At 36.8% G+C, this 16230-nt stretch overlaps 2 long non-coding RNA genes across 2 annotated transcripts; both read right to left on the bottom strand.

Moving 5' to 3' along the window:
* Positions 1-2421: 2421 nt before the first annotated feature.
* LOC112941488 (uncharacterized) lies at positions 2422-5429 on the bottom strand. Its single transcript, XR_003246748.2, has 3 exons — positions 5264-5429; positions 3305-3371; positions 2422-3057 (listed from the first exon to the last, which is right to left on the bottom strand). It is a non-coding gene; the product is annotated as an uncharacterized lncRNA (long non-coding RNA).
* Positions 5430-9056: 3627 nt separating this feature from the next.
* LOC112941557 (uncharacterized) lies at positions 9057-15885 on the bottom strand. Its single transcript, XR_003246852.2, has 2 exons — positions 13187-15885; positions 9057-13061 (listed from the first exon to the last, which is right to left on the bottom strand). It is a non-coding gene; the product is annotated as an uncharacterized lncRNA (long non-coding RNA).
* Between the last annotated feature and the right edge of the window lie 345 nt (positions 15886-16230).

Raw genomic sequence — 16230 nt, 5'->3', positions numbered from 1 at the left:
TATCTGAAGTAACTAAAATATTTGACCTAGCATGTGTAATTCAAGAACTAAAAAGACACATAGCTAGGGTTCTGAAATTCATGAAGTTCTGTTAAAGTTCTAGAAACCCTGGATTTAATCATGATAAGGGAATCAAGAATCTGACTGAACACTAGGGACCTAATGGGTAAAAGAAGCGTTGTAGTGAAATCCCACATACCTGGTGATGAAAACCGAGGAAAAATACTTAAATTTTGGGCCTGGAACTGCTGGAACTTGTTGCGTTCTTGAACTAGGGTTCTTGAGCTTTTTCTCCTTTCTTGCTTCTAATTTTTCTAATTTTTGATTTACTGATTTGACTTAGACATGTTTTAATTATGTTTCTAGGCTGAAATTGACTAAAATCTGATTATTTAGGGTCAAAACGAAGTAACTTAAGGTTTAAACAAAGTGGGAAAAGACCAAAAGACCTCTGGGTAAGTTGATGTCGGACCAAACAACGGCTAGGATTGACGGTCCGTCATCTGACGACGTTCCGTCATTGGGTCCGTTGACTGGGATGGTTCGACAGACCTTTACTAAAAAGGGCATAACGTTTTACTCGGAGGTCTGATTTTAGTAAGGCCGGTGGCTATGGAAAATGACTCAATTATCTATCTCTGGATAGGTTTTGAGACACCTAATGCATGTTGTGCTAAGAGGTATGACCATTTGAAAATGACCCAACTGCATTTCCCCTTAACTGTCTATAAATTATTCCCCTACGATTAGACCTACGGACCGTAGGTCCAGCTACGGATCGTGCTGGTCATCCGTAGATCTGGTCAGAGAGCGGGAAGATGAGGGTCTTGATCGAAGGTCACGGACTACAAACGTCATCTAACCTACAGACCGTAAATCCGTGGGTAGTCCAAGGCTTAACCAATTTTTTCTGGGCTGAAATTTTTGAGAGTTTCTGATCCCATCGACGGTTGTGCAGGACGAACCGTGGGTTAGGCTACGGTCCTTCGATGCAACCGTTGGTTGCACCTACAGTTAATTTTTAGTAAAGCTGGTTTTTGGTCTATTTTGGCTACGGGGTGTTACATAAAGAGGACTCTTCTGTAAATACAAATTTCTAAAATACAAAAAGTAAGGTAGACTCTCCACTTACAATATTAGACGAACAAAAAACTAGTCCTACCTAATTATTGTGGCATTTGACAGAAACATAGACAATACATCAGTCATATTAATTTGATCATATTATGTCTCATGAACACTTTCAGGCATTGTATTTTGTCTAACCATATGTACGGTTAGCCTTTGAGAGATTGCACGTGAATTACAATAATTGTGATTTCCTTTAGTGTCACATCTGGGATGTACCCCCTAGACTAAGACTAGCCTCTTAGAATTCATCATTACTTAATAGGTTAAAATTGCAGAAAATTTAAAACTTTTCATCTATACTACTTCATGCGGCTTACTTAGACCTCTCGCTTACACATAATATATTCATATCGAGTATACAAAGACCCCTCGTATAAGAAGATTACATAGTCTTCTACTTTTATGGAACATATATATAAAATACATAATGTAATTCTTAAAAAGGATGTTTCATATTAAATCATCTAAAGAAGAGTATAACAATTGGGCATGTTTATACGCTCAAACTTACTTTTCACATAAGAAGTAAAGCGGTTGTATCAAGTAAAGAACCCAACTAATGAGGTTGGGAGCGTTCCCACGAGGAAAATAGTTCAGACTTAACTTTAATTTATTATTACTATTATTTAGTCAATTATTTCCTTAGAAAACAAAAGACAATAAAAGGGGAGTTTTTATTTCTAAATTAATGAAAATAACTAACTAAATTAGAGTAACCAACTAACAGAATCAAATCTTGGAGTTTTATAAATTAATAAAAGTAACTAGGGTTTACGTGTTCCCCACATGTTCCTAACTTGATAATTCTAACTATAACAATTCTTTCCTAGTATCTTGCATGCAAAGTGATAAGTTATGTATTTCTAAATCCTTGGTCCGGCATCCAGAAAATTTCACTCTGCACCTTGGTCCGGCTACGTGTGTTGCTATACTAACCCTTATTTACCTCATATTAAGCACTGTATTCGATATTTGGCTAAGTTATTACCTTGTACCAATCGACACTAGCCGATCAGATAGTATACACTAAATCTATATTGATAATTCTTTTCCTATTATCTACCTCCTTGGTCTGGAAAGTAGTATTTACGTGAGTTCTAACGTTGGACATCCGTTAAAAAGAAATCTAAACGAAAGAATTATCAATACATGCAATACACTATTGTGGAATTGTTATTTTAGTTAATTTTACCTCATTATTCACCTACCCATAGTAATAATCACAATATTCATATATTTAATATAAGAATTCATGCTCTTACTTTGATGAGAAAGAATAAAATCCAGAAATTCACTTGATTAATCAACAAAATCACCAACAATCAATTGCAGAAAAAGTGTAACAATCAAAAAGTCTAATATCAAAGATTTTTCTAACAAAGAGTCTAACACCAAAAAGTCTAACCCCCAAAACAAGGTTTTTCGAACTGTTTATAAAAAACAAAACCTAATAAAAGAAGGACTCTAATTACTGAAAATCCGTCAAAACGCGGCTGGGTCGACAGACCTCGTGATGGACCATCGTGGTCACGACGGGCCGTCATGGCCTCCGTCGTCCCATACTTTACAAATTCTTCTGTTGCTCTCTTCATTACCCTCAACGGAAGGTATGACGGACCGTTCCAAGCATGACGGTCTTTAGAGGGTCTCCGTTCCATAACACTTAAACTCCTTGGAAATTGGGTATTGGGCTAATCTCTGGTCATTGCGACGAACCAGTAGGACGGACCGTCAAGGCTATGACGGTCCATCATGAACTTCCTTAATCCCACACTTGGTCAGACTTTCCCATCTTCCTTTAGCAGCTTCACTACGTTGCCACCTACGGACCGTCGCAAGCTTGACAGAACGTCATAAGCTCCGTAGGTAGTAACTTTTTTGCATTTGTTGCTCAAAAACTTCCGCGTTCATCTTTGGACAGATTTTCTGCAAATAAAGAGAAACTTACATAAAAATCAATACAAAAAGGCTTTTGGACACACACTAAACTTAAGGAAAAAATATTTAAAATACCGTGAAACCACGGTATATCAACAGTCATACATTAATACAATAAAAGCCACATATAGGATACAATCATAGTACTCAAATGGAAGAGAATGAACAAAGTGTTATGACTAATCAACATCCAATGCTAGAAAGTGGCATTGTCCTCAAAGTGGTGAGGACCTACCAAACTTGGAGAATGAGAATCCAAGACTTCCTTCAAAAGTTGTCACGAAACCTTCAACGACCGGAACCTAAAATGTTCGGTAAAAAGGGAGAAAAGGGGTTAGCACATCACTTGTACTAAGTATGGGCACATATGCACACGCAACATAGAAATCATGCTAAAAAGGGATATTTCATTGAAGCATGCTAATTTACTTTGAAAAGACATCATGCACATTCAAGAACCAATGCCAATCAATGAGAACATATTCCTTAAGTCAAGACCATATAATCAAAAGACCAACAATACCAAGTCTAATAAAGTCAACATGAATATCAACATATTTGAGCACATAATCAAGACAATTCTATCAATAAGTTATAATACAAACAAGCATGTATAAGTGTTCATAACATCATGACCAAAGCAACATCATTACTCATTAACCCTCATTAAGTCCACTAGTGCAATGACTAAGTAAGGCCCCATAACCTCACTCAACCAAGTAAACTCAACAAGGACTATAAGCAATGCCTAACTTTACACATCATATCTTTAAGAGTAGACATCATCATACTTTAGCAATAGACCAACCACATTTTCATAAGTGAAACCAATATCACATAATGTCATTAGCACGTTAGATCAACATATACATATCATTTACTTTTATTAGCATATAACCACATAAGAACTTCCTTCTATGACTTCCCTCAAGGCTAACTAGTGCAATGTATAGGTAGAGTTCCCTACCCCTACCTAGACTAAGTCAAACCCCTTAGGTCATCCTAGTTATATTTCACTACATTACTTCATTTTACTTATATCAGAATATCTTGCCTTAACCGACATAGACCGCATGAGCTAATGTGGAATCCGGTGTCGTGGAACCCTACACCGAAAGAAGGCGGACTACTTGCCAAGGTAGTACCAAAACATAAAATAGCATCTATGTGTATCCACTAGCTAGTATTCCTATGGCGGAAACATAGTTCAAAAACTAGGAAATGAAGTGGGACCCTCTTTATGCTACATGCATTATAGTCTCCAATATCATGAGTACATTGGTGATCCTAACTCCCTTATTTCTAGTTCACCCGGGGCTAAGCTAGAGTCCTTTTGAAATATCTTTCATTAATAATCATAACTTAGTTTAGGTCATAGGGTCTACCCCTCATATAGTCATTATCATAGCTCAATAGGAATTGCATGAGCATTGTCCTTTCATTACAACTCACACATGTGAGCTTAGCACATTTACGTAATCACATTATGATAAAGCACATAGGTAAATTCATCACAACCCGTATGTCACTACATCTTAGCCAACAACTCACAAGTAATAATTCAAGACATTCCAATTCAACATCATACCAACCCTAATCAACCTTATCATGTGGTATACTTCAATGTAACTTCATCACTAAACACAAGTAAGTAATACACAAGTTTCACAAGCCATCATCCAAGGTTTTACCATCAACCATCCAATTAAACCCAACAATGGGTGTGAATACATCATTCAATGCTAATTAATACAATAACTAGGTCAATAACATCATCACTATCCCAATTAACTTAAATTCATAACCTAGGGTTGGGTAAAAGGGTTCATCATGAATTATTCAATAAATAGAGTCAATTCCAACAATACATTACCCTAGGCAGTCCATGAACGAATTAAATAGATAAAACAAACCTATCAATCAATACATTCTCCAATTCCCATCAATTTATAAGCAAGATCCAAGATTTGGGGAAATTGGGAAAAGGGACATGATTTATATGAAATTGCATCAATTAACATCAATTAACCAATATCCTACACTTAATTAGTCAAAGTCAATAATAATTTATCATCAATTTGAAGTTTAGAAGAAACCACATTAGAATAGGAAAACCCTTGGAATTGGGCGTTTTAGAAATATACTTTGAAAGAACCTCTTGGTGAAAGGAATCCCAAGAGTGAAGAACTCATACCTTAATTAAGATTAATCCACAAAATTGAAGTGAAATCCTAGAGAAATTGGTCTTCTTCTTCAAGCTTTTTTGCTTCTTTAATGGAGGATTCAGGGAGAGAGAAAGTAGAGAGAGGTGAGAGCTTTTGGGTAATATTTTGGGAGTTTGATTTAGGTGAGTCAAAAATGACATAAATCTGACCCTTAGTCACTATATAGTCACCCCCTAAATTACCCAAAAGACCTTCACTTAAATGGGTCTTTTTGCTAGGTCAAAATGCTTAAGAAATCATTTCAATGAAGCTGGGGAAGTGGCTGCGCATCGTGGGGCTAATTTCATATTTTGTTTTTGAAATCCAATTTGACGCAGTGGACCTCGTGGAGTGCATGCAACGCAAGGTAAATTGTCACCCCACGTGTCAGCTGCGCGTAGCGCAGTGACCTTTATTTCTAGGCTGCCGCAAGCTGCTTTGGCAGCGTGCTCACCAAGGTTTGGGTCCTCCTCCTGGATCCTTCAGGCGGTCCTTGGGGATTCGTTAGTGGAGGTTTGGACCCTTTGTACTGCATTCTACCTATTTAAAGTCTTCTTATAAGTTTCGGACTTCATATGACCCTCCCGAACCTTCACCAAACATAGGGACGTCAACTAGGTCGATTTAGCTAGTTTCCGGATTTCATGGGCGTTCCTTGACGTCTTAACTCTAAAACATCCTAAATGGTTTATAAACTATATTTAGGCTTAGAAAGAGTGTTTTAAGGTTTAGTTCATCACGTGAGTATCTAGGTTATGTCCTAGACCTTTAGGGTGTTACATTACTTTATCAACAGTTCAGCTGAAGAGAGTACCAAATGCACTTAAGTTCCAATCTGCAGAATATAACACAGCACTGACTTGTTGACAGATTCTGCTGTATTGGTTGCATCTGACAATGCACATTGGTTACCTGTAACTTGATCTTCCTGTACTTTAACATGGTTCCTGTACATTATGTCAAGAAGGTTCTTGTAGTTCTTCTCAACTTCTTTCTTTTGAAATTGTGGACTCCCATTTTTTCTATCATATAGCTTGCCCTTACTGCATGGGGTAACTGATGAGGAGTGTAGTAATGTTGTATAATATCATATTTGTGACTTTGTTTGGACAAGAGATCTGCTGTGTTGTTGGCTTCCCTGTATGTGTGCACATATTGGAAATGTATACATCGTTGAGCCAAAGCCTGCAATTCCTGCACAAACCTGCAAAGTTTCCAAGGAGTAGAAACCTGCATAAACCACTTAATTAGAAGTTTAGAATCAACTTCTAAAATAATTTTATTGTGCCCATGCTGAATGCACCAATGCAACCCATAACTGGCAGCCTGAAGTTCTACCGGGTTATTGGTCCCTCTACCCAGAGGTATAGAAAATGCACAAACAATGGTCCCTTGGTCATCTCTCAGAATACCTCCCCCCTAACCCCCCCCCCCCCCCCCTCGATCTGTTTAGTTTGAGTATATTAGGATGGGGTGATTTCCACTTAACTAAGGTTACTCTAATCTCATGCTTACAATTTTCCAATCTATCAACCACCTCTAACCATGTCAAAGGCCAATGCATGTAAGAAAAAACAGTATTAATTAGAAGAAAGATATATTTAATAATTAGGTACTCGACTCGAATGATGCTTGATTTCTTGCCTCCATATTTTACTGAGCATCAATTCTTCCATAACTTCCAACATATAATAAGAGGCAGTGTATGAATAATAGTAGTATGAGCTTCATTTTTTCCTGTAACATCTCCCCAGCTCAATAAGATACTGCTCAAAGAGGACTGCCACAGATTTACTCCCAGCTGCTGGAAAAATACTTCCAAATATGGACAACAAAGAGACCTTGTTTGAATATATGATCCGATACATCCCATCCTTGTTGGATACAACAATAACACTTTACAGACTCCACCTTAAAGGTTCACAGTTTTTAATTTGTTGGCAATTTCTTCCTTAATGCTCTCCACAAAAATAAAGGACATTTAAAAGGTACATGTCTATGCAAAATTAATGAATCGAGTCTTGTAAGGTTCCTGCAAAGTTCCTAAGCTGATGTACATGAAAAATGTCCAGATTCTGTAAGTTTCCAAACAGCAATGTCTTGTACTCCTTGATGATACTAAATTGTAGTTTGCAATATCTGCGGAATGAGCATGGGGTGAACCTGCTGCCTCAACATTGTGTCATTCCATGTACCATTAATATGAGAAATGGTATCATTATTAAGGCTAGAAACATTTGTGTATTTAGCCAAGGCATCTTCCCCTACCCAATCATCCCACCAAAAGGAACTATTGCCATAGTTGATTTTCCAAGAAATGTGTTCTTCGACTATATCTTTATTCTTCTTCATATATCTCCACACTAATTATTAACTAGTGTCCACTTTTTTGGCTACTGGATTGGCCCTCTGACAATACTTCGCTTTCAGAAATTGACTCCATAATGAGGGTTTTTATCTAAAGATCCACTATTGTTTGAATTGAAGATATGAATATATCTGTTAAGTTTCTAACCCCACACCTCCTTCAGAACAAGGCAAACTTAGGTATCTCAACACGCCCAATGATACTTCCCAAAAGAAATCTGCAATTAGTGACTCAATATACTTGATGGTAGTATTAGGAGGTGATATTGTAGCCATTGTGTTCACTGGAATAGATTGTAAAGCATTCTTGATCAATGTCATTTTACTCCCAAAGCTAAGCATTCTAGTTTGTCAACCACTAATCTTTTTGGAAATTTTCTCAACCAAATGGGAATATATGATCCTCTGTCTACCAATATACCGGGGCGCCCTAAATAAGTAATAGGACATATTATTTGAGAAAAATCCGTGACCTCTATAATGGTATTGATGATATTTTGAGGGGTATTATCAAGCACCATAAAGTGACTTTTCTCTTTGTTTGATAAGCTGATCTGAAGCTTGTTCATATTTACCCAAAGTGTCCATAATAAGCTTCATAGAATGTCTATAAGTGGAAGTAAATATAATCACATCATCTGCAGAGCTTAAATGGTTAATCTGAGGACCTTTAGGCTCCATGTCAAAACCTTTATATAGAGGAATCTGAGGAATATGATTAAACATTTGTGAAAGAACCTCGCAACTAAAATAAATAGGGCTGGAGAAAGAGGGTGTTTTGGGATTGGGGTTTAGGATTTAGGGTTAGGGTTTAGTTTTTTTTTTTTAATTTAAATTCACGATTTGGGGTTTAGGATTTGGTTTTTAATATCTATGGTTAGTGTTTGATGTTTGGGTTTTTGTATTTTTTTTCAATAGAACGACACTTGTGGTGGGTCATGGGCTGAGCAACACCCCCATTCCTTATAATTTATTAAAATAAGAAAGTACATAGAGGGGGCATAAACCTTACCTCCGATCCTAATGTGGGTTATGAGTCGACCAACCTCTGGAGGAATCCTCCTTAATACATAGTATACTACGAATACATAAACGAGGGAGACTCTCCCCTTTACAAGAAAAGTCTATAAAAGTATAAGAACCTAATATAATAACTATATCAAAATTATACATAGTCATTATGACTAGGATGTCTAACAATATGTATCTTACACATTATACAACATGTAAAATATAAGGAATTTGATAAAAGATTACTGTAAAGCTTAAACAAATCATTCATCACAAGCCTCTACTTCTAGGTCTTATGATTGGTCTGTTAGTGTTTACAGACCGAAGATTATGTCTAGTTGCTTCCTTCCTTGTGGTGACAGCCCTTGTTTGTCTTTAACTTCTTGTATTTCTTCTTCCTAATTAGTGTGAAAGGTGGATTTAACATCTTCTTCATCTTCATTACTGTATAGGGATGGAGTATCTTCATCATACTCATCCTCAGACGCTATATGGCTGTATTCATCCACCTTCTCATTATGTTGTTGTTGCTTTTGATGATCCGCTTCACTTGCCTGCTTCTTCTGTTGTTTTTTTCTTGATGTTATCCCTTCTTTTTTTACTCAACCTTGCCTTAGATTTATTGTTACTGTTTTGTGGAGATTCTGCTTATTCTTGAATTCTTGGACTGTTTGTTCTTTCCTCTTCTTGTTGAGTTTCTTTATATTATTGAGGACTTGTGCTTTGTGCTACAAAATTCATAATCTGCACTGTGATCGACCAAACCTTTGCCTTTCTTTCCCTTGCACACCACTCTCTGCATTTTCTCCCTCTTCTGGTATAATATATTCATTTTGAACTTTACCTTTGTGAATTTGTGCATGGACTTCGTGTCCTGTTTAATATAATTGCTGATTTGCCTGGCATGGTAGCTCTACATACAAATCTGTGTAGACTGGTTGCTCTATTACAGTATCTACACTTTCAATTTTATCTACTTTTTGATATTGTGCATGGCTTGCATGGCAGGTTGGTTGTTGATTCTGAATTGTACCACCTGTGGGAACACAAACATTATACAATTTACTAATAACCTGTTGAATAGGGATTACTAGCCTTTTGGATTGTTTGGTCATCCTGTATTTCAATTCCTGGTTCTTGTGCTGTATTGACAGCCTCTATCACTGTCTTATCGCTATTATCCTGGTCATTCATTTCCTTACCTTGCATATCTAAATCATTAAGTGAATTATAAGTAGGAATGGTTAATGTAATATCTGCCTGACTGGTTTGATTTGTTATCAAGCTTTCTTGTGTTTGAAGTTCTCTTGGTTTCCAGGCAGTCTTGGGTTGAGGTTGTGTTTGATGTTGAGTTTGTTTCTTCTTCTATGTTTGCCATTGGTCGCCATGATCTTGTATTTCTTTCCTTTGCTGTATAATAGGTATATCTTTTGATACAATCTGAAGTTGCTGCTCTTGTACACATGCATTGTCATTTCCAGATTCTCCTAATGCTTTTCTTTTCTTTTTTTCCAGGTCTTTTCTTTTATAGAATTCCTCATCCCTAGATTTGATTGTGCAGTCTTGTATCACATGCCCTTGATGCTTACAGTAATGGCAATATTAAGGTACATTTTCATATTCTATAGTTTGCCATTTACCTTTATTCATGTCTTCTTCCTCATAACCAAACAAAAGGTGCTGAGGTCTATCTTTTGTAAGATCAAGTCGGATTCTAACTTTAGCTATACTACCCCTTGTTTGATTGATAGTTGCATAGTCTAAATATAAAACCTCACAAACAGGGGATAATAAAGCAGTTAGAATACCTTAATGATAATAATGTCATGGTAGTTCCGGAAAAGATATCCAAACAGGGACTATTGGAGTTTCCACTATAGGTCTGAAAATTGGTGTCCCAGCATGAACCGTCATAGGCTGCTCTTCAATATATATTCTCTGCTTAGTCCACACTGTAACATAGTCTAATTCATTGTCTAAATCAATGTAAACATATCTAGAATTAAAGTGAGCAACCTTGACACCTCCAAATAATTGAGTTTGATTAATAAAATTGTTCCGAATTAACTCCAATTTAGGCATGGTACTTCTAAACTTGTCTATTAGAGTGTATTTACATCTATCAGTCCATTTAACCAAGAAGTCATCTTCTTTAAAGATTACAGCTTGTCAATCTTGTTTAGTAGTAATCATAGGAGTGTCAAACGTAATTGGAGCAACAATTTTTTTCTAAATTAGTCGAAGTCTTGCAGATAAGGTTGGATCACAGTATAGGGAGCAGGTTCATGAGTACCATCCTTTCCTTGTTGTCCGTTACCTTCTCTGACATTCCCATTGTCCTGACAAGTCCTAATCTGTTGATTCTGATTATTATGCCTAACAAAATTATTAGAAATCTGAGGAAATTGGTTATGTTGAGAGAATTCTTATCTACATTCCCGTAACCCAAACTCTTTTTCCCCAGATTTTGATTTTGCATAGAATTACCAGAACTTTGACCAATTTTATCAGGTTGCTGTACAGGCAATGCATCATTAACATTCACACTAACATTACCAGTATGCACAATTCCTTTACCATCTCTAATCTGCATACTACCATTAACATTAGACATAGAAATATTACCTGCAAGCATTCCTTCAGCATTTTCACTTAAAACCTCCCCTATTTTTGTCAAATTGCCATTATCTTTAATTGTTCTTGAATTGCCTGTTTGTCAGCTTTGGAAAATACAGTTTTTCCAATTTCCGACATCAATTTTACTGTATTCTCAATATTCTTACTACCCTTTCTTGATACATCTTGAATCTGCAAATTATGAATAGTCTGCATAATAGTATGTGAAGTAGGAATATCAAGTATTACCTTAGGATTATTATCTGCATTGCTGGGAACATTTTCTAGATTCCTAACTTCCACAACGTTGATCAGAGCTCCGGCGCCTTCACCTGAGATTGTCAGATCGATAATTCCTACTCCTACTTGCTTCGAGTTTTTACTATCTTGTTCGCCCTGACCTGACAAAAGAACCCCAGTACTTGGATATAGATTTACTTTATCAGAAATTTCTCAATTGTTTTTGTCCATCATTCGATTCCCTTGCGAGACGATCTAGAATCGCGATGGTCGATCTCTCAAATAGGCCGGCGTATTTTGTTGATTTGTTGATCGAAGACGATTCACAAGTTATAGAATTCAATTCTTCAATCGGCGTAACGTGAAGCATACCAGAAATCTCCATCGGCATAATTCTTCGTGCCCTGTTCAATTCCTTTTCTAAAATCACAACCCTAACATCATCTTCAAGCTGTAAAATCGAAGCTTTGGTTGCTGACTCTGTGAATGTGCCTATTGGGGATGGATTAGTATTTGGTGTCTTCGATTTGTACGGTGGACATCGTTCCTCCATTGGCGGCGGCGTGATATTCATCGCTTAAGCTGAAGTTCAGCAAAGAGAGAACGCTAGGTTTATGATTTAGGGTTTGAACGATCATTGTGGTGGGTCAGGGTCTGAGCAACACCCCCAGGCCTTATCATTTCTTAACATCAAAAGTACATAGAGGGGCATAGACCATACCTCCGATACTAAGATGGGTTATGAGTTGATCGACCTACTAAGGTTATTCAACTAGACCCTATTACATCAATTTATATTTCAAAAGGAAACTAAGCATCTACGGACTCCTCTTCCTTAATACATGGATTACTAGAATACATAAACAAGGGAGACTCTCCCCTTTACAAGAAAAATCTATAGAAAGTAAAAGAATCTATCTAAATAACCATATCAAAGACATAGTCATTACAAATAGTATGTTTCTAAAAGAACCTGAATCTTATACATCCTGCAATCATAGAATACTTTGAATTTTAACAGAATAATAAGATTAAAGACCTCTTCTTCTAGATCTAGCAAGAGGCCTTCCAATATTCCTAGAACTGGTATATGTTTTGTTGTCTTCCTTCCTCTTGGTGACAACTCTTGTTTATCTCTAACATCTTGAATATCTTTTTTATATTTAGTGTGAAAGGTGGATTTAACTTCCTCTTCATCTTCATTACTTTCCAGGGATCTAGTATCTTCATCATACTCATCCTCGAAAGCTATATGACTATATTCGTCGTCTTCTTCAACTCTTTCTTTTTGTCCCTGCTGTTCCTTCCCTTGTCGTTTTTTTAGAGCTTTTTTTCTTTTTTTACTCAGCCTATTCTTGGATTTGTTATTACTCTCTTGAGGTGAATTGCCTTCCTCTTTGTTTGATTTTTCTTATCATGCTGCTGACTTGATCTGTTTACTGCAGGAGACTGTGTTAAATGTGATATGTTATCCTCGTCATATTGCTGGACTGTAGCTGAACTGCTACACTCCCCTTCTTGCTCAATCAACCCTTTTCTTTGTATTTCATTCCCCTGCAAATCAAATTCTATGTTCTCATCTATTCCCATACTTTCAGTTCCTTCCACATCTACACAAATTCTAGTAGTCTCACATAAAATAGGATTGTTTTGTGATAGATGGGATTGTGAAATCATACCTGGTATACCATCTATAGTTTGAATTTTACCTAATTCACTTTGTGCATGGCCTACATGGTCTGTTTGTTGGAGAGGAACAGTTGCACAATCCTCATTGTGTTTCTCTATTTGACCTATTGTATTCTGTTCCTGCTTATCTAATTCAATAAAATTGTTAGATGTAGGACCATTGATTTGCATACCTGTTTGGACTGGTTGTTGTACATCTTGCATAGTATTCTGCTGAAGAATTTTAGCTTTCCATACAGTCTTGGGAAGGACTTGCAGGCTGTGTAGTTAGTTTTGTTTTTTGCTTCTGCCATTTTTCACCTTGATCAACAAATTCTGGAACCTGCTGCATTTGTTGTGTGTTATCTGCAGGCTGTTTACCCTGCTGTATTTCAACTGCAGCATGACCCGAAGTATCCTTGTCTTTATGTTCTGTATTGGCTTTCCTTTTTTGCATTGCTTCCAATTCTTTCCTTTGATAGAATTTCCTCATCTGTTGCTTTAATTGTGCAGTCCTTGAGCATGGGCCTTGATGGGCCTTGATGTTTGCAACAGCATGGGCCTTGATGTTTGCAACATGGACAATAGTCAGGTAAGTTCTCATACTTAATACTTTGCCACTTACCTTTGGTCAAATCTTCTTCATCATAACCAAGCCACACATGCTTAGGTCTTTCATTTTTAAGATCAAGTTGGATTCTAACTCTTGCATGCTTCCCCTTGTTTTATTAACAGTAGCATTGTCCAAGTATAAAACCTTACCAATAGGAGATAGCATAGCAGTAAGTATATCCTTATAATAGCAATGCCATGGGAGTTCCGAAAGACCTATCCAAACTGGAACAATAGGTGTTTCCTCTATAGGTCTAAAGGTAGGTGTCCAAGTTTGAATACGCATAGGCTGGCCCTCAATAACCATTCTTTGTTTAGTCCAAACTGTTACAAAGTCTAATTTATTATCCAAATCAATGTAGACATGTCTAGCATTGAAATGGGCAATTTTAATTCCACCTGATAGTTGTGTAGTTGTGTTTGGTTGATAAAACTCTGCCTTATTAGTTCCACTTTAGGCATTGCACAACTAAACTTAACGATTAGAGTATATTTACACTTATCGGGCCATTTAACCAAGAAATCTTTAGCTCTAAATATAACTGCTGGTCTTGCTTCGTAAAAATCTTTGGTGTCTCAAACGTTATTAGAGGAGAAGTTTTAGACAAATTAATTTTATGTCTAGCTTCATACGTTTGTATAACAGTATAGGGAACATGTTCTTGATCTTCACCTTTTTCTGGGAAGTGTTGACTACTTTGATTATTGGACATTCTAACAGGAACTAGATTCTGAGAACCCTGCTTATTCCGAGTATTTTGCCTAGTAAAATTGTTTGAAATTTGAGGGAACTCATCAAGATTTGCATGCTAATTACCATCCCCATTCCCACCTTTTACTTGGCGCATTCGTGTCTTAATACCTGTTCTTTCAGTTTGTCAACAACAACAGCAGGATTAGAAGCAGCACACACATTAACATTATCGATATCAGCTAGACCAACGTTCTCCTTATCTATACATAAAACACTATTAATATTAGGAGCCATGCTAGTTGAAACGATCTTACCTGTGTGTACTCGTTCATCATTAGTACTTGCAGTACATTGCTATAGCATTTTGGGATCAATTCATGACCTTGTATAAATGCACCAGTCCCTTGAACTTGCTGCTTCAGTTGTTGATCAAGATTAGGCCTGAAAATACTCCTCTGCATCTTGACCTGTTCCTGAAGTATTTTGTGCTGAATCTTTGGACAATGAACTGGTTCCAATTTGTAACATATATTGCGCAGCATCTTCAACAAGATTCCTTCGATATTTTTGTGAAGTTGTTTCTTGAAACTGCAGGTTAGTAGAAGTATGTTGTGACAGATTAGGTTTCCAAATATTACCGTAGATTTAACAACTACAACTCTTGGATTCGTTTCTTGACATTCCTCCTCTTCGATTTCGATTGGAGTTCCTCCTTTACCACCAACTGAACTTTGGAGTTGGGCTATTCTGGCTCCCATTTGCTGTAAATTTTCAGTATGATGATTGCCTTGACAAGGAGAATAATCTCCAATATTTGAATCCACATTTACACCACAAGAAATCGTTCGAAAACTAGATCGCTCATCTAGCGATTTGCGATCTCCGACGACAAACTCACTTGATTATTCGACCTGTTTCTTACTAACAGAAAGACCTCCAGTAGTTGGAGTTTCATTCTACTCTAAAACTTGACGGATAATCAATTCGATCAACAAAAATACCAACATCCCACCCAGTACCATAGTGGGATTGATGAAATTTATTAAGTTTTCAGCTGAAGACAAATTTTGAGATGTAGATTTCCTTTCTTCCATTAATTTAATTACAAGCAAACCAGAATTCGCTATATCCATGACTCGTCTTGCCCATTCTAATTCCTCCACAGAAATTGCAATATGACTCGTTTCTTCATGCCGCAAGTTCGAATTTGTGAAATCATCTTTTGTTTGTGGATCAATGTTAGAATAATGAACTTGTTGCTTATCTGGTGGCCGGTTTTGTTCCACCGGTGGCGTTAACGCCATCTGATTGACCTCCGATTACCACCGATGTGAGAGAAATTACAGCCGCCGCCGCTGTGTGAGAACTAGAGAGAGAATTTTTGGAGTTAGGGTTTAGATTTTAGGGTTTAGGGTTTAGGGTTAGAGTTAGGGTTTAGGCTTTTTTAGCTTTTAAGGTTTGGGGATTAATATATATGATGTAATGTTTGGGTTTTGGTGTTTTGGGCTTGGGTTTAGGGTTAGGGTTAGAGTTTAGGTTTTTTTTTAAGGTTTTAACATTTGGGTTTATATTCTATGGTTTACTGTTCAATGTTTGGATTATGATTTTTAATGATTTTTTTTAAATTTGAACGACCCTTGTGGGGGGTTAGGGTTTGAGCAACACCCCTAGACCTTATAATTTATTAAAGTTCAACAGTACATAGAAGGGGCATGAACCTTACCCAATCCTAAGTTTGGTTATGAGTCG

This window comes from Solanum lycopersicum, chromosome 5 (assembly GCF_036512215.1).
Source record: "Solanum lycopersicum chromosome 5, SLM_r2.1".
NCBI lineage: Eukaryota > Viridiplantae > Streptophyta > Magnoliopsida > Solanales > Solanaceae > Solanum > Solanum lycopersicum.
This window is presented reverse-complemented; position numbering and strand designations above follow the sequence as displayed.